The 21,987-nt window shown below is 59.9% G+C and overlaps 1 protein-coding gene across 2 annotated transcripts in view; it reads right to left on the bottom strand.

Moving 5' to 3' along the window:
* RAI1 (retinoic acid induced 1) overlaps positions 1-3,052 on the bottom strand; it is a 73,077-nt gene extending 70,025 nt beyond the window's left edge. Inside the window, exon 1 of one of the 2 annotated variants that reach the window (XM_068423881.1) lies at positions 2,963-3,052. The gene's annotated coding sequence lies outside the window, so the exon portion shown is untranslated. The remainder of the gene's footprint in view (positions 1-2,962) is intronic. The other variant, XM_068423882.1, reaches the window with a different exon arrangement.
* Positions 3,053-21,987: the final 18,935 nt, after the last annotated feature.

The raw sequence follows: 21,987 nt of genomic DNA, 5'->3' as shown, positions 1-21,987 counted from the left end.
CGTGTGCCTGCGCGGTGCCAGCCGGCGCGATGCCACCGCACCAGCCCTGCGCCGCAGCATGGGACCCGACCGGCCAGGAACAGCCCGACGGGGTGACAGCCGAGCCCTTCACAAATGTTTCTCCTTCCCCCCATCCTTTTCCCTTTGCCCGTGCCCCACTGCGAAGCTGCCTGCGCACCCCGGCTGCCAGGGGCTCGAAGCCCTGCCTGTGCCTGGCAGGGCAGGCAGCACCCACGGCGAGAGGAAACCCGCAGCTCGCTCTGTGCCTGCACGTGTGCCTCCAACCGACACAAATTTTAGAGCAATGGGATGGGCACGAGAGGAAAGACGAGGGTGAGGAAACCCCTGGCGATATCACGCTCCCTAACTGATGGCCCGTCACCTCGGGGCTCAGCTTGTGCCCCCGGCGAGGCTGCGGCTCCATCAGTTAAACCGAAGTTGTGCCGTTTCCTCCGATGGCAGAACAAACCGTCCTTCCCCACCGCGAGCTGCCAGGCCTGAGGGACGCCACAGAAAAGAATTCTGCAGCTCCCCCATTTCAGGGGAAATCAGTCGGGGTCCCTAGATTTTTTCCGCAGAGCCCTCACAAGACTCAACCCTCCGGGCTGGAAATTCCTTAGCGAGCTGTGACAACCTCTGCAGCTCAGGCAGAGGCGAGAGATGATTAAGACTGGCTGAAATCTCCCAGGACTCTGACATCTGAGAGGCCCCACGCAAGACAGACAAACACCCCGCGCCGCTCCTTGCAACCCGTGACTCCCCTCACCTTAGCACGGGGCCGAAGGGAGACCAGGGACCGAGCGAGGCCAGGAACCAGGTCACTGCTGCTGGTTTCCAGGCAGCAAAGGTTTGGAAGCGCAGAGGATCATTTAGCAGAGCGACAGTGAAGGTTCAGAGCAGAGCCTTCAAATTACACGCTACAGAGCACTTTTCCTGCCTAAAAGGTCTCTGAAATGACTGTGGCGGCTCTGAAACGAAGCACTCTGTATGCAATTGTTCCCTGGGGCTTGCAGAGGAGACAGAGCCGGGAGAGGAGAGGTGGGTCTGCGGTCCTCGGCACGGGCAGCTCCTCGTCAGACGAGGATGCGTGCTGCTTCTGGGCTCCACGGCACAGCCGTGCCGCTTCCCTAAATCTCCCCGGCAGTTTCTACCGGTCGTGGTATTTTTTTTTCTTATTTTTTTTCTTTATTTCTCACTTCCTGCCTTGAACTTCACACAGCTCCCGGCTCCGGGCTGCAGAGCTGCTGCTCAGGGTGCGGGTGCACCCAGCCTGGGTTCTCAGCAGAGACCCACACTGAACCCCGCCACCATCATCGCTCTCGCCATGCCTCGAGGCACACCTCGATCCCGCAGGGAATGGGGAGGGAAGAGCACTGGGGGGGAACGTGTCCTTCTCTCCATCTCACTTGGCTCCTTCCCATCCTTCTCCACTCCATCCTCCAGCAGCTCAAGGTCCATTTTCATCAGCCAGTGACAGGCACCAGGAGACGCGGTCGCCGCACCGGCTCTGCACCTGACCACGCAGCGCCGGGGCACCGTGCCCAGCCCACCTCCGCCTCGCCCGCCGCGGGTCCCCCCCACCCTCTCCCACCGACGCACGGGTGACAGCACCCACATCCGCAGAGCCACCACGGTGCTGCTCACCCACCTGGGGGGCACGAGCTGCCACCCCAGGGAAGGCGGCTGCGCTGTCTCGGCAGCTGTGGGGTAAGAGTGCTCTGCAAAGCCCTGGCACCCAGCAGAAAACCATTTTTGGACCCTCAAGGAGGCTCCGGCGATGCCCAAGAGCTGGGGCAGCCGGAGCTGAGCTGGCAGAGCCCTCTGAAGGTGCTGGCACCACCAGAGATGCCTTCCCTCCGCCTCGCACAGGGCCCTAGGAACCCTCTCCCATGCAAACCCCCCCCTTGTTGTTTTTGTTCCTCCAAAACATCACTTTGGGAGGTCACCTGAGGGCAGCCAACCCGGGCACCGCTCGGGGAGAGCAAGCAGGAACCAGTGGCCACAAGAGCTTTTGCAAAGCCAGATTTGCTCACATCTAAGGGACGGCATCACATACCACCAAAGGTGGCGGGGAACAAACACGCACCCCAGCAGCTCCCCGCTCTGACGTCAACGAAAACCCCCGGCAGGGCTGCGACGTCAGCCGCGACCCTGCGCCACCGGCCGAGGACCCTCGGGGTGCCGACCCCTGGGCTGGGGGAGCGTCTCCGTTGGGATCCCCGGGGGTGCAACCGCGCAGCGCCGGGGCACCCTGCACAGCCCACCTCAGGCTGCTGCTCCAGCTGCGCATTTCCCGGGGGTGGTGGGAGCGGGGGGGACACACACACGGGAATTTAGGTGGCATTTAGCAGCTTAAAAACAACTGCAGCAGAAGGGCTCGGGGCCGGGGGCCCAGGGCTCCCAGCTCGCCTTCCTCCAGGGGGGCTTCACAGTCCCCCCTCGGCACCCCCGCCGGGAGCACCGCGACCACCCGCGGGCTGCGCGCACCGGGGGGGCCGGCGAGCCCCTGGCTCGGGGGGGGAGCCGGGGCCAGGGCCGCGCTTGGGGGGGTCGCAGCGGTGGGGGACCGGAGCGGGTGCGATGGGAACGCGGGCGGAACGGAGCGGTGGGCAGCGGGAAGGGAAGGGAAGGGAAGGGAAGGGAAGATGCCGGCTGCGCGGCGGGGACGCGGTGCCGCCGCCACTCCAGCGGCAGCGGGAACACAACGGGCCCGGCGGGAGCCGCGGCTGCAGCCGCCGCTGCGACGCGCAGCGAGCGGGGCGGTGAGGCGGGGCGGCGGGCAGGGCCCCCCGCACGCACGCAGGGCACCGGGGCTGCGGCCCCCGCCCCTCTCCCGCCGCCACACAACGGCTGTCACCCCTCCCCCCCGCCCTCCCGGGGCCCTCCTCGGCGGCGGGGCAGAACCGCGGCCCGCCCGGACCGCCTCCCCCCCCACCGGAGCCGTAACCGGAGCCTTTCTTACCTGGCGGGTCGTGCCCCGCTGCGTCTCAGCGGCGGCGCTGGGCGGGGGCGGCCCCGGCGGCCATCCCCGGGCGGCCGCGCCGCTCTCCGCCGCGCCGTGCCGCGCCGTGCCGCGCCGAGCGAGCCGCCTCGGCGGTGTCAGCGGGCGGGAGCCCCGCGCGGCGCCGGGAGGGAGGGGAGGAAAGTCGGGGGCATGACCGAGCGCCGTCGGAAGTGCACGCGCGCCCGCCGCCCTGCCCGCGACGGCGGCGACACCTGCCGGCCGCGCCGCGCGCCGCCGGCGGCACCGGGGACGGCAGCGGGGGGCTGGTGCGATGGGCGCTGCGCATCGCGGACCGGGCACCCGGGACCGGGGAGCCCACGCCAGCCGCTGGGCACGGCACACGGGGCACCGGGACCCGGCAGCGGTTGGTGGGCGCTGGGCACCAGCGGCAGGCATCGTACGGCAGCTACCGGGCAGCACATGCCGGGCACCGGGGATCGGGTACTGCATGGTGGGCACCGGTACCGGGTGCAGGGCACCCCGCTGGGCACCGGGTGCTGCAGGGCAGGGTGAGGACCCGGGCACCGGGTGCTGGGCACCGTGCACCAGGGACCACACACCGGGTCCTGGGTCAGGGCTTTGATCTGGGTTTGGATCGGGATCTGTGTGTGGGTTTGGAGCTGGTCCTGCCTCTGGATCCACATTTGGATCAGGGTCAGACCACATGTGGGGCTGCGCTTGGATCTGGGTCTGGATTTGGATCTGGATTTGAATCCACATCTGGATTTGCGTTTGGAGCTGGATTCAGATCCTCATCTGGATCCACATCTGCACTGAACTGGAACACGCATCCTTTGCAGAGGATAGAGGTGACACGTCCGACCCTCCGCTCTCCAAGCACCCTACGGCAGCCCCAACGGGTGCCCAGAGCACCGTCATCCCGCGGGGTGCTCACTCCACAAGGGTGCTGCCCGCTCAGCCTGCCCCAGGCAGCTGGGGGAGCCCCGGGGGAAAGCTGGGGTCTGCAGCAGCCGTGGCAGGAGCCCTGGCCTCCGAGCCGAGGGGAGGGACAAAATGGCAGCAGTCCCGCTGGCCTTGGCTGTTGCTCAGCGGTGCGTCTGGGGCTGAACGTGCTCCAAGGAGGAGCTGAGGTCAGGGAGGGGGACGAGCGCAGGAAACATATTAAGCGAGGAAAATTGGCTGCAGCCAGCGCTGCTGCCTGATGCTTGCTTGGGATTTTCCTCTCCATCAGGTATTTGGTATAAGCCCTCTCTGTTCAGCAGTCGCAGCTGGTTAACCGCTTGCATCTCAAATGTGCCGCTGGCACCCACCCTGCACCAAGAGGGGTGGCACCCAGGACCCCTCCTTGCTCGTGTCCCCGGTGCCGACACCCAGCTTTGGCCACGGCAACGTGTGCAGGTATTTTTAACGGGCAGATTCTGGGCTCTCGCAGCCCAGCTGCTAATTTATAATCCTGTTTCCCTATTAAAATAAAAGCCTCTCTCTTCTTGCCGAACGCGAGAGCCAAAGCGAAACTATGAGGAAGTGCCCTGTTTGCAGAACACGCTGTGAAACGCACAAAGGAAACGAAGCGAAAACAGCGTTTTTGCACGTTTTTTAGCCTCGTTTTAGCTGGGACTTGGAACCGCAGCAGGGAAATCTTTTCCAGCAGGATGTGCGCAGGGAGGGGCTGCCTCGAGCTGCTGGTGTCCCTTTGGAGCAGGGCCACCTGCCCGCCGAGGGACAGCAACCTCTGCGGGGCCCTGCTTTGTCCCCGAGGGGTGTCAGGTCCCTTGGGGGTCCCAGGGACGCGGGCTGGAGCGGCGTGTCCCTTGCAGGGGTGGCCGATGGCAGGAAATACCTGCTGCTCCGCCGCTTCCCCGGCCAAAGCGAACAAGAGGGAGAGTGTTGGGAGGGCGGCTGCGGCCACGTGCCCCCAGAGGAGCCTCCCAGGGACACACAGGCCATTGTTCCTTGAGTGTGCAGGGCAGAAATTCGGATGGACCCGGTGTGTGCTGCCTTCCCAGCGCTGCGGCGGCTGGTGCTGGGCTGTGAGCGGGACCCAGGAGCTGCCGGAGTGGATCAAGCTGGGAATCTGTCAAACCCCACATCTGGTGGCTGAGTCGCTGGTGGCAGCAGTGGGAGAGCCCCAGTGGGACAGCCCGCTCGAGGGGGTTCTGCTGCTCCTCATGGCTGGAGCATGGCACGTGCCCGAGGACTTTTAGCCTTCCCAGAGCTCTTACTGATATTTGTCACGGCCCTGCGGTAGCTGTCTGTCCGTCCGCACCCCCGCCAGCAGCCTTGCAGGAACCTGGAAAGACATTTGATATGGTTTTGATCCGCGCTTTGCCATTTCTCTAAGCGCTCCCCGGTGTTTTCCTTTCGCTTGTACAGCGCCTTTCACCACCAACGCTCCCCCCGTTCCTTTAAAAAGGAAGAAAAAGCCTTGCAGAATCTGCCTGGCCTTGCAAATCCCTAATTACCCTCCGCCCGTCCTAGCAAACGGGGCAGCGGGGAAGGGCTGGGGGCTCTCCCCGATAACGCTGGTCCTCCCCGCTGCCCTCCCACGGAGAGCAGAGCGGGGTTTGTCTCGCTGCTCCCACCCAAACTCCCACCCAGCTCCACTCTCCTCCCCCCGGTGCCCATCCCCGTGCCTGCTTCCAGATCTGAAGAGGTTTTTTTGAGGAGGGAGGCTGCAAAATGGGGGAGAGAAGAGAATGTGCTTCTCTCCTTGCCGGCCTCCGCGCTTCGCCCTTTCTCAGGAACCGGCCAGATTGTTTCCATCAGGAGAAGCTGAGGATCCAAGTATTTGTCAATGGCCAGGAGAAGATTTGCTGATCGTAACTGCCGTTCCCTAGAATAATGTCGAGCGAGGTGCTCGGCGAGTAACCATCCTTTTATGGTAAAATTAGGGATAAACGCTTGGGGGATTTGCATTTGAAGTTGATTGATACGTGGCATTAATGCACGCGGAGATCGTTTTGTATTTGGAGATTGCTGAGCAAGGAATAATTTTTATTTTGGGTCAGAGATAAGGGCATTGCGCTGAGATGAAATATGCAGGGGTTTTGCTCTGTGTCACAGGCGGTGCGTTTCTCTTTGCTGGGCGAGGGGACGGCAGGCCCACGTTAGCCAGTCCTGCCCTTGCTTTTAAGTGCTTTGGGTCTGTGCCCGATGCGAGGAGTAATCCCCTGTTGTCACTTAACGTCAGGACACGGTTCCAACTTTCTGAGCTTTGGAGTTCCCCATCATAAAAAAAAAAAAAAGAATAAACCTCTGTTTTATTCTATTTATTTATTTTTGTGCAGGCAGAAGGCTGTGCCACTGAGAAACATTAACTAGAGCGGTGCGGCTTGATGGTTACGGGAAAGGTGCAGGCAGAGTATTGCCAAGCTGGTGATACCTTTCAAACCCACCTCTGGCAACCCGGACTGAAGCCATCGGCAGCACCTCGGCCCTCCCAGCTGCTCAGCACCAGTCCCTGCCCTTGTGCCAGCCCTCGTGGCACATCCCAGTCGGGTGGCACGGCCGGTGTCGCACCGGGAGGTGCACAGGGCTGTTGGGCTCTCGCATTGCTCGACCTCTCCAGGTTGCTGAGTGCTGAATGCGGCCAGGGGTTCAGGGAGCTGGAGCCTGGGGTATGTCCGCCTCAGCCAGGCACCTCTGCCCTCTGCAGTAAGGACATGGGCTCAGCCCCCCTGGGGATGCGGTGGTGGGGGAGAGGGGCTCCCCTTTGGGTCCTCGAGCCACGAGGGCCAAGGAGGTGGGGACTGCTTTGCTAAATGCATCAGCACAGGGTATCACCTCCAGACATGGGAGGTCACCTGTCCATCCATCCGTCCATCCATCCATCCATCCATCCATCCATCCATCCATCCATGTGACTCCCAGAGGAGGCTCCAGGAGGGTGGCTTCCAGCCGGAGCACGTGGGCTGTTTTGGCAGGGGCAGGCAGCAGGAGGTGATGCCATTCAGGGGATAAAGGGAGGTCTAACGAGAAGGAACCACGCAGACATTAATTAGGCAGGCAGCGAGATCCTCAGGTGCAGATAACTCAGCAAAAGCACCGGGCCATTTGCATGCAGGAGATGGTGAGCAGTCGTGTCCCAGAGAGATGAAGTGAACCCCCTGGCATCCCTCCTTGCCCCTTTGATCGAGTCCCAGGGCCGCCGCAGCCGCAGGGCAGGGGCTGGCGGCGGGGGGCTGCGCGGCAAACCCCCTCCTCCTCCTCCAAAGTGGGTGGTGGGAGGAAAAAAGGAAAGGGAAGGAGGAGGGAGCAGAGCTGAGGAGCAAAATAAGCTGTGCTATAAAGCGCCCTGAGCAGTCACTTGTGCTTGAGGCCATCCCTGCTGTGTGGCCAAGTGGCTTTTTCTAGGCCTGGCAGGAGAAGGCTGGAGGGGTGGGAAAGGGGACGGGGGCGAGGGAAGGAGGGAGACAGCCCCGGCCGAGCCAACGTGTGTTTGAGCCTCAATAGGTTTCAGAGGCTGCGGCGTGTTTCGGGGATGAAAGCTGCCCTGGGGCCCCTCCCAGCGAGCAGCAGTGCTGCGAGCATCGCATTTGGCTGGCTGGCGACTTCCTTGTTACACTGCAAACAGGATTAAAAAAAAAAAATAATAAAAACCCCCAAAAAACGTACAACAACAAAAAATACAGCACCAGCCTCCCTTCACCCCCCGTCTCCACCACCCAACAACAACCAAGAAAGGCAAGATCTTTCCTAAGCCCGGAAGATGTCACCATAGAAACAGAAATCAGACCCACTCCAAGGATCCTGCCGCCTGGGAAGGCGATAAAATGCTTTCTATCGATTGCTGTCGGGAAAGTCACTGCTGATAAGCCATCCGAGGAGAAATGGAGCAGGGATGCGGGGACGCGGGGAGCTCTTCAAATGAGGCTCCAGATGGTCCCTCGGCTGCCCCTGCGCAGCGGTCGGGGGCCGAGGGACCCCTGGCTCGCCGCGGGCGGCTGCTCTGCCCCGGGCTGGTGCGCAGCGGAGGAGGTGGGAGCGTTTCGTGCCTTCGGTGTGGCAATGTGTGCGTGCCCCGGCTGCTACAAGCATGAAGTGGAAAGCCCGCTGCCTGCCTTCCCCTTTGCAGCTGCTCCCGGTGAAAACGCGCCGTGTCAGGGCGAAGGCGGCTGAGCTTTCCCTTGGCTCCCGCCATGGCATCGCCAGGGTTTGGCATCCTCTTGCCTCCCCTCAGTAGCGGCAGTGCTAAACCCCGTGGCTGGCCAGCACGGTGCCCACCAGCCTCGTGCCCTCGCAGGACTGGGGTCCCCGGTCCCCATTTGCACGCAGGCAGCTGCTCCGCACCTGGGAGCATCCCCGTGTCTGCGGCGCCGGCTGGGAGGTGCGGGATCTTCCCGGCGGCTCTTCCCAGGGCACCGCGCAGCGCCGGGGCCTGGCTCGTGCGCCCTTTGAAGAGATGGAAAATCCTATTATCTGCTCATTCTTCGCGCAGCGTGAAGCCTCGGAGCGTTCAGCGGCAGCCGAGTGTGGTCTGCTGCCTGCAGCCCCTCACTGCCTCCGCTCCCACCCGCACGGGAAGGGCTCCAGGTCACCACGGACGGGCATCACCTTCACATCCCTGTCCCCCAACCCCGTGCCAGAGCTCGGGGACACTCCCAGCGATGCCATTTGCAGCATCCAGCGGTGGGGTGCGAAGGAGGGGTGTGCAGGGAAGCAGGGTGAGGGGCTGGGGGCTGATCCCCCGCTCCGTGGGGAGCTGAGGCTGTGAAGCCTCACGTCATTAGGGCCGGGAAGGTGCTAACCCATCTCGCCCGCTCCATCCCGGCGGCATCTTTGCTGCCGGTAATTGGCAGCAATAAAAGAGGCAATTAATGCAGGCCAGCGTGGGACGCAGGCACGCCGATGTCTGCGTGAAAGGCACCCTGGCAAGGAGGAGCTGGGGAAGAATCTGCTCCTGGGGGCAATTTGCAGCCCGGGAGAGCTGGTTGGATGCCACAGGGAGCATTTGCTGGGGATTTTGTTAATGATGCGGGCGCAGCCTTCCCGGCTTGGCCTGCGCTAAAGCCCTGGCTCGCGCAGGCTGAGGCTGTTTGGCTTGAACTTAGACCAGCTGCTTTCCACTGGCTGGTGGATTTTTGTCTTGTTTCTGGGTGTCTCCATGCGGGAGATGAACAAAGGATAAGTTAGTGGGTGGTTTCACCTTGGAGGGGTTTTTTTTTTTGGAGGAGGAAGGAAGGGTTAAACTGGGTCTTGTTACTCAGTTATTTTAGGATGGTAGCGCTGAAAGGACCACAGAAAGGATTTCTCTGCACATGGGAAGATGGGATTTAATCAATATTGACAAGAGCCATTCACCAAAACAGGCTCATTCGCTAATGAAAGCCAGACCTGGGGACTCCCCGGGGAAGGACGGCTTTGGGAAGGAGGGGGCGGAGGCACTGGGAAAGCCAGGGCTCCCCCTCCCATGCCGCTGGTTCTTATGAAACCAGGCTGCATTTGGGGTCGATTTTCCCAGCATGGAAAAGCTTTGGCTTGTTTGCATCGCAGGTGCAGGATGCCTGGAACCGGCCTGGTGGCAGCGAAGTCATCTGTTGGGTTTTCTGGCACCTATTTAACTCAAGCACCCACCGATGTTGTGGGAGAAGAATGCTTTTGTCAGAGCTTTGTGCTTTCACCTCCATCCTTGCAATTAAAAGCAGAAAATAGCCAAGACGCCTCTGAGACCAGCCCCTTCTGACAACGTAGCACATGGAGATGAAACCTAATTTCTGTGGCTGGCAGCTGGTATTTCCCCATCACTGCGGGCTCCGTGCCCTGGAGCCAAGCTGAGCTCGCTATCGCACAGCGTTGAGGGCTGCTCAAAACCCCACGGGCACAGCCGGGGGCTCGGGCATCGCCCGGGGGCACCTGGGGCTGTCGGACCAGCACCTGCCTGGGGATCCCTGGGCACGCAGGGGACTGCACCGGGCTGAGCCACGGCCAGCTGGCAAGTGTGACTCTGCAGGCGCTCCAGTACCTGCAGCTGCCTCCCGGCCTCCAAAATCACTAGTCGGGGCTTATTGGGCTGTAAGCTCAACTCTGAGATTTAGGGTTTGGCAAAAAGTCCAGCTCTTTACCCACTGTGTGTCCCCAGCTTCCTGGAAAGCCATGGAGGACGGTGAGCCCGGACACCCTCCTGCTCCATCGCAGCGTCGGTGCAGTGGGGAGGGGTCCGCTGAATTCGTTGGGTGCTTTTTTTTCCTTCTAAAAGGCAGCATCGTGTCCCCCAGCCTTCTGGTGTGGCCGCAGGGCTGCTCCCGGAGCGAGGGGGCTGAGCAGGATGCAATTGGAAAGACGGAAGATTTTTGATCCCCCGCCAAGCCCGCACAATCCCATCCAAGTTCACACTGGCAGATAATGAGCTTTAATGAGCAGGCCACACTAATTGGTAAGTGATCCCAGAACCGTCTGTGGCAGAGGCGAGGGAAGAGCAGTGGGGTGAGGAGGGGGCCGGGGCTGTACAGCCCGCGGTGCTCTGGAGGGCTGGGGCTGCCCTGCACGGGGACCTGCCCGCTGGGCTGCCCGTGGGGATTGCAGGAGGGACCGTGAGCAGGGTTTGCAAGCAAGAGCATCAGCGGGGTTTGCAATCAAGTGCATCAGCGGGGCTTGCAAGCGAGACCACGAGTGGGGTGTGCAAGCCCCGGTGCCCAGCCGGCTTTGCAAACATCACCGGGGTGAGATGAGTGGGCAAAAAGAGCCGTGGGAATAGCCGTGCCTCCTGCTCCCGAGCTCTTCTGCAGGTGAAAAACGGGGTGCAGGGAGCTGGAGGGTTTTGTGCTGCGGGGTGATGAGCTGCCAGAGGCCGGTTTGCACCCGCAGCCCTTGAACCCGGCGCAGGGCAGGGTGGGCTGGGTGGCCAGCCCGAGCGGGCAGACGTAAGCCGCTGCCACGGCAGTCCTAATCGGAGATCATTGTTAATTCCCCTCTCAAATGGAGTGGAAAAATGCTATTAAGCTAATAGAACGTCACGGGGGAAGGACGTTCTGCTGCCGCGGTCTCCAGGGAATCAGGCCGTAATGAGGGGAAGGAGCAGGAGATGACAGCAGCCAGCGTGCTTGGAGCACAGACCAGCTCAGGACCTCCCAGCCCTGCTTTGCTGTGCCCTGCCTCAGTTTCCCCCTGTGGCCAAGGGACAGTGAGCTCTGCTTCAGCAGCCAGAAGACCCCGGGAGGTGGGTGAAGGACTTATTTGCCATCAACCCACTGTACAGTCTGGGGAAACTGAGGCATGGGTGAGCTCGACAGAGTCACCCAGGAGATCAAGGACAGCAGCAGGATCCTGTATCCCCTGGGTGCCTTGGTGCCACATTCCCTCAGAAATTAGTATTTGAGGCACCTTGTTTAAACAGAAACATGTCCAGGAGGGCAGCTGGAGCTGGGGGTCACCCAGGCTGTGGGATTTAGGGTGCCTGTGCTAGCTGGTGAGCAGGAGCTGGGGAGCAGCACAGGCAGGGGGCTGGTGGTGGTGCTGCTGGAGGCCACCCCGATTCATGCTGGAAATGCAATTACAGCTGACACAGACAGTGCCCGGGGAGGGGTGAGGGCATCCGCCAGCTGCCTCGGGGGTACAGGGCTGGCAGGGGATTGCACAGCAGCGACGGCAGCGGGGTGAGGTCTGCCAGCCCCGCCAGGGACAGGGCAGAGGGGTGGAGGAGCATGATCCCATCGGCCCCATGATCAGTAATTAGCGGGGTCATCATTAGATGGGACAACCTGCACCTAGGGCAGGCTGGGGTAAGCCCGGGGGGAGTTCAGGCACCCCAGGGCATGAGCAAGAGCCTGGGGACCCCCCCAAGGAGCAGGGGGGTGGCCTGTCCCCAACCGCAGGCGCTCTGCCAGGTCCCTGCAGCAGCTGGGCTCCCTTCCCAGCACAGAGCAGCAGCGTCTGCCCAGCCTCGGGGCAGCCCCTGGGCAGCAGCATCCTCGGGGTCCCAGGACTGATACATGCCTGTGGGTGCAGACCCCACTGTGGCAGATCCTGCCAGGGGATGTCCTCACCCACCCAGCCATGGGCGTCAGGCTGAGCCCCGCTCGGGGTTAGATGGGGTCACCGCTGCCTGCTAGGAGGGAGATAAGCAGCAGAGTTGGCAGCTGTTGGCACCATCTGCTGAATTAGAATCACAATGCACTAAACAAACAGTGTCTTGGGATAAAAACATGCTGCTTAAGGTAGGGAGATGTTTCTGCTGCAGGTATGGCGGTGGCCTGGTAACCAGCGTGGGGATTTGCGGTGCTGTACAGAAGCGCGGGGATATAAACGAGTCCTGGGAGCTGTATCCTGCCTGTGTGTCCGTCCCTGTGGAAGCACGTTGGGTGTTGTGCTGTAGAAAGGGCTGACGCTTTGGGGAAACGCTGCTTGGGATTTTCTGCAGCACAGAATGGGGGGGAAAACCCCCAAAATAAATGACCATCGTGGGTGTTTTGGCAGAAGCCACCAGTTCAGCCCAGCGTGAGAGATCAGAGACACTGGGGCAGCCCCTGCTCCCTCCCAGGCGTTGCCCTTGGCACGACACCAAATTTTATCCTTGGAAATCCCACTCAGCTTGGCAGGATATCCCCGTGCAGAGCAGAAACCCTCGCTCCCACGCTGAGCTGCTGCTGGTCCCGCAGCCATCGGGGCACAAGATGCTGCGTGGGAGGTCAGGATCTCCCCAGCCCTGGTCTACCCCAGCACGTGCAGGTAACACAATCCTGCACAGACCTTATAAAATAGATATAGCAGGCTGTATTATATATGGACCTCAACTCTGTAGTCATCTAGAGGGGTAAATGCAACCCGCAGGGCTGCAGACAGCTTTTCCCCTGGGCTGGGGACAGGTCACCCAAGGACACGGTGGCTGTGGGCAGCACGCAAGTCCCAGCCAGCCCACACTCGGGAAGGCTGCACCTCCTGCAAGCTGAACGAGGTACGTGCTAAAACCCCACAAAATCCTGGAGAAACCCAGGCTCCAGCGGGCCTGGGGGTCTCCAGGGAGATCTCTTCTCCCTGGTATCCAGTGGTAGCACTCGTGGGAATGGTTCTCAGCTGCACTGGGGGGCTCAGACTGGACATGAGGGAGCATTTCTTTGCCAAGAGGGTGGTCAAACACTGGAAGAGGCTTCCTGGAGCTGTGGTCGATGCCCCAACCCTGACAGTGTTTAAGGCATTTGGACAATGCCCTTAATACCATGCTTTAAGTTTTGGTCAGCCCTGAAGTGGTCAGGCAGTGGGACTAGATGGTCGTTGTAGGGCCCTTCCAGCTGAAAATATTCTATTCTATTCTATTCTATTCTATTCTATTCTATTCTATTCTATATTTTGAAACTCAGTCCCACAACCACCTCGAAACCCCTCTGGCTTTACATATCTCCCTCATCCCCATGCCTGAGCTCCGGCTGCTGAGTTATTTCCATCGCTGCCAGATGATTTGTGGCCGCCTGCCCCCGTTCCGAGGACAGGGATGCTCAGACGAACCATCCAGCATCTGCCCCCGCTCCCTGGTGTAAATCAGCGCAACGCTGCTGGTTTCAGCAGGGCAGATTTACACCAGCAGAAGGACACTCCGAAGCAGGGCCATGATTTAACAATCCCATTAGGACCTTGCCACTTCTGCAGAAGAGGCGCAGCAGGTCGGTTTGTCTTCTCCTCCCGGAGAGAAGGATGCAGCGAGGAGCAGTGACGGCGCTGGCAGCCGGCTCTGCCACCGCTCCCGGCCGACGCCAGCAGGATCGGTGCTCCGAGAGCACAGCTTCATCTGTAACCCCCTCTGTGATTTAGAGCAGGCAGGAGAAGCCAGTCCCATCTGCTACCCCCAGCACCTATTCTCTTTTTTTTTTTTTAAAGCTAGCTGTGAGAAACAACAGAGCTGTAGGAAAAGTGTCTTTCATGGGCATGGTTCCTAAGAGAATCACAGAATCAACCAGGTTGGAAGAGCCCTCTGGGATCATCGAGTCCAACCATTGCCCTGACACCACCATGGCAACTAGACCAGGGCACTAAGTGCCATGGCCAGGCTTTTCTTAAACCCCTCCAGAGATGGTGACTCCACCACCTCCCTGGGCAGCCCCTTCCAATGGCTAATGACCCTTGCTGAGAAGAAATGCTTCCTAATGTCCAACATGAACCTCCCCTGGTGAAGCTTGAGGCTGTGTCCTTGGGGAGGCGAAAGCTGCAAGGTGGCTGGAGCTGAATTTGCCTCCATGGGAGCCCTGGAAAAGATGAGCATCATCTTGCAAACGGACAAGCCAAAAAAGTCACGCAGAAAAAAAGCAAATCTCCCCTCAGTGCTCTCTCATCCTCCTTTCCTGATCCTTCCTCTGGTCCCTGTACACACTAAGGGCATTTTACCCTACACGATGCTCTGCAGCCGGTGCTCGTGCACACAAGCAGAGCGTGGCCACACAAATCACCCCTTGCCCAGGCTAACAAATGACTAAACAACTGCAAAGGCGCTTTGCAGCATCATTTTTTCAACAGCTTTAGTAGCAGACTGGTGCAGCTCTCCCTTCAGTTGCTTTATGAAGCCTCCATAATGTACCACCCCCTCAAGAAAAAAAAGAGGAAAGCAGTTAAAAACCGGGCCATTTCAGGGAAACAGCACCCACATACGAAATGGCTCCTCGAGGGCTGCTGCAGCCCTCCACGCTCTGACTTAAAGGCCAAGCAATTAGCGCAGCAAGCTGGGAAAGCGCCAGCAGCAGCGCTGGGGTAGGGGGTTTGCTGCTATTTTGGGGTGCTGAGGCTGGGAGCAGGACGAGCAGCCAGCGCTGAGATCGGTGTGGGGGTCAGGGGGAGGTCTGCAGGTCCCATGGGTGGGAAGGGGTGGCTGAAGATGAGGAAGAACCTCTCTGGAGGATGCAGCTGGGGGGAGATGAGCATCGGCTGCAGCTCCTGGGCTGGATGCTGGTTGAAGGAACACCTGGAAAACATCTGGATGTGGGGTGGCTTGGGCTGACACAGGTAACTCCAGCCCAGTCTCTCGCCTGGCTCAGTCGCCTTTCCACCTGTGCCTTGTTCATCTCAGCGTTGGCCTCAACATCGTGGGCTTCTCCGTGCATTTCTGGAGGAAGGTTCCTGCTCCAGCCAACAGCCAGGTCCCAACAAACACAGCCTCTCCCGTCTCGCCCGGCCACCCCCAAAGGCTGGTGTACTTTCTCAGGGCACCATCACTGCCGGGAGCGGCACATCTTGCACATCTTCCCTTGCTTCTGGGCAGCAACCCCAGCAATGATGATGCTGTTGGAGACCGTGGGTGAAGATATGAGCGTGATGGAGGGATGGAGCGTGAGGCTGCCGGCCACACGCCGTGCTCCTGGCAAGGCTGGGAGCTGCAGACATGTAACGCCACTTCTCCCTCGTGGTCTCTAGGATTAGCTTAATAGCACGGGGAAATAACAGGATGAAAAATTCGCTCCCCTCCAAGCACTAAAAGCCAAGTTTCAAGGTTAATTGTCTGCCCTGTAGGAATAGCTTTTGCACGCTGCGAGGGGCTTAATTAGTGTCATTTTAGCCAAGCAGAGCGAGGTGCCCTGAACCCATACCACATGCCCCCAAGCCTATTTTCCTCTCCACGCGCCGGCTGGCCGGAGAGGTGATAGATTGCAGGCAGCTTCCCTCTGCCAGTACCCAGCAAGGACGGATTTGGGGCCGGTCACGAAACCTCGAGCCGCTCCTCGGCAGCTGCAGTGCTGCCATGGCCTCGTGCCCCAACCCTGCGCCCACTGCACCCCTGGGGCCTGCGCCCGGTGTTTTGCGAGCCTGCACAGGCACCCATGCCCCCCCCAGCCAGGGGGGCACCCATCCCCACCAAGCACCCTCCTGCGAGAAAAAGCACACGCTGCCAGGCTTGGCTTTAATGAGGCGCAAGGAGATGGAGGTAATTTCTCTTCCCAATTAGCGTTGTCCTGCACACCCTTACAAGCTGCAGGACACAACCGCTCCCCACGCAGCTGAGACTTGTTTGCAGCCCAACGCCGATCCCTGGCAGCCGGTGTGGGGGCAGACATCGTCTGGCACTGAGGGAGGAGGAGAGGCAACTGCTTTGAGCCCTGCCTTGGAAAGCAGGGCTGGTGCCAGCAGCAGGGTCTCTGGTGGCACAGGGGCAGCCCATCTGCAGGGGTGACCCAGGGCTTTCCCAGCCCGGGGCTGCTGCTTCCCATCGCAGCATCCTCGGCAGCAGGGGGAGCAGGGCGCTGGGTGCCCCCATGGAGGGTCCCCGTGCCCTGGCACGGAGCCACCAGCCTCCCCTGAGTGCGGTTTCCCATCACCCAGCATCCATCCTCCGCAGAGCCCGCAGGGACGGCCGTGACCTCCTGCGCAATCCTGGCCAGGAGGCCGCCCTGGGCGCCTGCCCGTCTGGGCTGGAGCAGACCTTGGAGACGAGCAGCCTCTTGGGATTTCAAGTTTTCCCCATAGTGAAGAACTCACGGCAGCCCCCGCTAAGCCCATCTGCTGGCAAAGCCTCCTCATTCCTGCGCCAGCCTTGCTGCCAGACGGGTGGTCCTCCTCCCACCCCTGCTGTGCCCGTGTCCCCTGCCCTGCCGTGGGGCTGCGGCCAGCGGGTGCCAGGTCCACCCCGTGCTGCCAGCCCTGCTCCAGCCTCTCCTCCTTCCCCCTCTGCCCTTTGGGCTCAATTTCTCTCCCAGCAGCCGATGTCCAAACAGGGTCCCTGGAGCTTCCCACCAGCAACAACAAACCGCGGCAGAAAATATCTGTCCCGACGGCCAGGACTGGCGCTGGAGCCTGCCCGGGCAGCGACCTGCAGCCCAGCCGGGTGCCCTTTTTATGGGGATCTGCAAAAAAACCCCCAGTCTTGGCAAGCGGGTGATGCTGCAGGCAGGCACTCCAGCAAAGGGGACATCTGGGTTTCGGTGCTTCCAGGTGGTTTCTGGCTTCTCCCAGTGTGGGAAGAAGGAGGGATGTGCAGAGGAGAGAGCAGGGACAGGATCTTGTCTTTAGCAGTAAGATTAAATGCCTTAAACCTTAAACGAGGTAAACAGTCTGCTTGGGTTTAGGTGGGGAAACCCCAGACCTTTTGTTTCAGGCCCTTTTTTCTACAATGCAAAGATGAGTTTGTGCTCGGTGCTCTTCGTCTTGCTGAAAAGGTGAAGGCAGAGAATGAAAAACTTGGCTCCAGCAGCTTCTTTTTGCTGAAACGACTTGAATTGGCACCCAGCGATGGCACCAGGCAATGGCACCCAGCGATGGCACCCAGAGATGGCACCCAGCAATGCCCCCAGCTTCCAGTCTGCCTGCAGCGAGGGTTGTGGCAGCAAAACCTGGTTGCTTGATTTGGGTGGTCCAAGGGCCAAGGCAGGACCCCCCCTGCCCCGTGGCCAGGTGGGGAGGGGGTCAGTGGGGCGGCTGGTGCTCATGGCTTGCCCTCCCCTCCTGCCACTGCGGTTCAGGGCTTTGGGGCTCGTGGTGGTGAGGAGCAATGTATTTTTAATTCATTTAAGGGAATTAAGCTCGTCTGTGTCTGACGACTCACATTGCTTCCGCTTTCATTAGCCTCTGAGCCGCTTCCCTGGTTTCCTTTGGCTCTGGCAGGGGGTTGGCATCGCAGGGAGACCAATTTCCTGCAAATTCAACAAACGCTGGTGGCTGGAGAGCAGCAGGAGACCCCATTAGCCCCGTCCCTGTGGTGGGGGGTACTTTTGGTTGCCCACCACATCGGTCCTACAGGGACCTTCCACCTCATGACCAGTCACTGATTCAGGGGTGGCACAGGGAGCTGGCAGCACTCGGTACCAGGCTGCAACCGAGCGGGACCAGTTCACCCCGGCAGAGGGAAGTGCCCGGCCAAAGGTTGGATGGAAGTGGAGCGGAAAGCCCCAGGGATGCACCAGGGAGAAGGTGGGAAAGGCTCTGCTGGGCTTCTACAACCCTTCTGCTTTTAATATCAGTCCAGCCAGGGGCACGTGTGATGCCCGGAGCGGAGAGTGCCCTGCTCGAGGGGCTGCCGTGCCCCTCGCCAGTGGGATGCAATGGCAGAGCTCTTGCCCATCGCGTGTTGCTGGGAGGGCACCGCGCTGGGAACTGGGGAGCTTGCTGGCCAGGGGGTTTCTGCCCTCCCGGGGTCCCCAACCTTCTTCCTGGGGTCCCCAACTTTCTTCCTGGGGTCCTCAACCTTCTTCCTGGGGTCCCCGACCTTCTTCCCAGGGTCCCCAACCTTCTTCCTGGGGTCCCCAACCTCTTTCCCGGGGTCCCCAACCTTCTTCCTGAGGTCCCCGACCTTCTTCCAGGGGTCCCCAACCTTTTTTCCATCTTTCCTTTTGAGATGCTTCTGTGATGCAGCTCGTAAACAGCCGCAAAAGCAGAGGAGAGAAAAGAGAAGATAAAAATAACAGCAGCAGGAGTGGGTTTGAAGTAAATAACAGCAAAACATCAAAGAGAAGGGGGAGTGATGCTCTGGAGGTATTTATAGCTGGCTCTGTGGTTCCCCGGGATAAACCCTAACCCAGCCGAGGCCTCCATGAGGGGTTTTTTTTTCTCTCCGCAGCCCTCCTGGATGTCACACCTGAGAGCAAGGCTGGTTGCCTGGGAAAAGTTGGGATGAGAGATGGCCATGGAGGTGGCACCGTACGGGGAAAGGTGCTGGGCGTGCGCGGGGTGGTTTGTAGGTGCAGAAATGACCAGGGGGGTGCAGGCAGCGTTAGGGAGAGCTGCCCAGCCTCCTCGGATGGACCTGGGGGGCAACGGGGGCTGTTTTCCCCCCTCCAGCGTGGGACATGCTTGTGGCTGGGGGACGTGGTAGCAGTGACCTTTTCAGCTGCCTCCTGCTTTGGGGAAGTCTCAGCTTCTCTTAGAGCATCTGTCCGCATGAAAGGCACTTTGGAGGGATTTAAAGGGTTTGGGGGATTTAGGGCTTTGAGGGAGAGCAGACCAGCAATAAACCCTCCAGCCAGCTGTGCAGAGTCAGGACCTTTTGGAGAAGAGAAAGTTGGGGGGATTTCCACCCTCCTGGAGCCCCGAAATGTCCTCCCTCCTCGCAGCCTTCTCCCAGGCTGGGCGAGCAGCCGCCACTCCGCCAGGCTGTGGTAGCAAGGGCTCCTGCCCACCCTCGCTGCCGCTCTCCGATCAGACACTGAGGTTGCAATTAAGCGACACGGAGTACCCTGGGGACAGAGCCTGCTGACTGAGCCGAGCTCAACCACGTTCGGGGAGGGAGAGGCCTGATTTCCCACTTAGCAGACAGGTCACGATCGGCGGATTCATTGATCCCAGAAAGTGAAGCCTCTGCTTCATTAGAGACATGCTGGTGATGAACGTGGCCTGGGGGAGCGGGGAGGCTGTTGTGAATCCTTCCCTAAATGTTGTCTCCACCGGGCTCAGAGCGCAGGTGCCGGGAAGCTCCTCCAACAGCATGGGTTCCTTCGGAGGGAGCCTGCTCCTTCCCGCAGCGCCCATCACACGCATGGCTCATGGGGCACCAGAGCTCCCTGGAAATTGGGTGAGGAAGGAAAGATGCACCTTAGTGCCTCTGTGTCCGTCCCCTCCCTCTGCAGCTCTCCATGACGAGGGCACGATGCCCTGGGTTAAAGCACAACAAGCCGTGGCTCTTGCCAGGGCAGAGCACCGAGGCGAGACCCGCAGGGGTGCTCCCCAGCTTGAGCTGTTGATATAAGGTGTACCTGGGGGCAGCTGGAGGGTCCCCCAAGCCTGGGGTGCTCATGAGGGGTGGGTGCTTGCACCCAGCAGCATGGACATGGCCCTGGAGAGCTGGTTTGGGTGCAGGCAGGGCAGAGAAGAGGCAACCCCAGGCAATTGGAGCACGCTGATGCTTGGCAAGACCCTCGTGCAAGGTCCTGCCCGCCCCGCTCCCGAACCAGGACCTTGTGTACGCAAAATGTTTTGCCCGTAAAGGCAAAGGGGCCGTTGTCATTCCCCTTCGCCTGCAGGAAGGACAGATCCTGCTCTGTCCTCTGCTGCGTTTCTGATTTGCCCTCCCCAGATCAGCTCTCCCCGGAGGACGGTTTCCTCGCTGGCTCCTGCCAAGAGTTACTGGCAATAACTTCTCGGTGCCCTTCAATGCAGCTGCTCAAGGCAGCAGATGGGGATGTGGGTTGTAGCTGTGCCAGACCGGTTGCTCTGCAAGCCTGGTTCAGGATAAGCCGTGCTTATGCAAGTAACTCCATCTACACCCAAAGTTCCCATTCCCTCCTGAAAATACCTACTGAGATACTCATGTAGTTACTGGGAGCACAGAGGGAACAGCTTCACCAGGGGTGAGCATTGCCCACGAGCTGGAGCAGGGCTCCGTGCCGTCCCCTTCCACATCACGACACTGCATCCTGGAGGTTTTCCTGGCTCTCTGCGTGAGGAGACACGGCTTTTAAGGAGGTTTCTGCTCCAGGGAATCACGCTATGCTGCTGATTCGGGGCAGGGATGTGTCATCCCGCTCCTGCGGCTGTTAGGACTTCTTGTTGCTAATTCTTTTGTTCAAGAAAGCATCTCCCGTGGGCAAACCTGCCTGGCAGGATGCCCCGATGCCAACACAGGCATCCTCAGCTTTCAACAAGCCTCCCACACCCTGACACGTCCCCTTCGCAGGGGCTGTTGTTCAACAACGGCTCTGGGGACAGATCTCGAGCTCCCAAGCATTTGGCTCCTGTTTCTGGCTCACGCCAACACACGGAGGAGCTGGAAGCAAAGCACCCTCTTCCCAGCTTGGCTCTCAGCTGGGGAGCAGCGCAGGCTTTTGGAGAATTTAGGAATGTGGAGTTGATCTTGGTTGCTTTCTGCATCCTTGGGCATTTCAGGGAACGCAAGGAGCAGTCGGGGCATGGGAAGAAGCAAAGGAGCAGCTGCCTCTCCGGATTTACAGGGATCAGCAGCCGAGCGAGTCCCCAGCATTAACCGGGGTGTAACGGGGAGCAGAGTCTGACTCACACACCATATGTTCCCAATCCGCCGCGTTCAATCAAGCCTAATAAAATTGATAGGGGAGCATTGAAAATCTCATGATTAATTCTTTATGATCTGTAATAGGGGAGCTGCGTGCCAATTACTCAAGTAAATCATTCATCAGAATATAAATAGAGCTAACCTCCAGCACAAACACTAGAGGATTTCCACTCGGATTGCCGGTCGGGATTGCAGCATCACGCGGCTGGTGGCAACGTGTTCTCTGATGGAGGACAGAAGAGCATCTGCAATTTTGCAGCTTCTGCCCAAGGTTTGTGCTCTGTCCTCCAGCGTTATTTGCTTCTCTCTAGGCTGGCAATGCCAGCCTTTACCATGTGTTTTGATGCTACGTCCTTGATCTCCATGACCCGTCAGTCCAAGCAGGTTTGCAAGGGTTAAACCCACAGGGGTCAGCTTTATTTCAGGGCAGGTTTGAACATGTGGACCATGACACAGCCCTCAGGGAAGGGGACACAAAGGGCTGGGGAAAAGGCCCCAGCCCCTTGCTGCGCCCATGGGACCTCTGTGGGGTGGGACCAGGCGGATTGCAAGCTCAGGTACGAGAAACCAAGGTCAGCGGCAGAAAGCAGCCCTTCCTGGGGACCACCAAGGCTCGCTGAGGGCAACCGTAAAGTCTGGTTCGCCTGGCTGGAGCGATGGGCGAGAAGGGGGTTATAGGAGCTGTGGGCAAGCAGGGGAGTTCCTGAGCTTGTCCCGCTTCGCAGAGGATGGCAGCAAGTTACCCACGGAGAGTCGAAGCTCTGGGTGCTTTATAGCCCCTTTTTTCCTTTTTCTCAGCAAGAAAACCAATCCTTTGGCCTAGTACCTTTCTCCTGGGCTTGTAAGGAGAGACATCCCTCTGTGCTGAATTGACCTGGCTGCAGTTTCCCAACCAACGTCCCGTTTCTAAGGGAAACCCACCCAACAGCACTCCACTTTCCACATGTTGGGAGTCCCCCGGGTCTCCTTGTGTTTGAGATGCTCCTGAGTAAACTGCAGCTCGCTGAGCCTTGGCATCCTGCTAACAGCGAGCATCCTTCCCTGGACTGATGCGCACAGGCATGGCTGAGCTGCAGGCCATGAGCGTGTAAAACGCATGGAAACCCTTCGGTGCTGCTGCAGCAGATGCAGTTGGAAGCAACAGCAGCTGCAC

Source organism: Nyctibius grandis, chromosome Z (genome assembly GCF_013368605.1).
Source record: "Nyctibius grandis isolate bNycGra1 chromosome Z, bNycGra1.pri, whole genome shotgun sequence".
NCBI lineage: Eukaryota > Metazoa > Chordata > Aves > Nyctibiiformes > Nyctibiidae > Nyctibius > Nyctibius grandis.
This window is presented reverse-complemented; position numbering and strand designations above follow the sequence as displayed.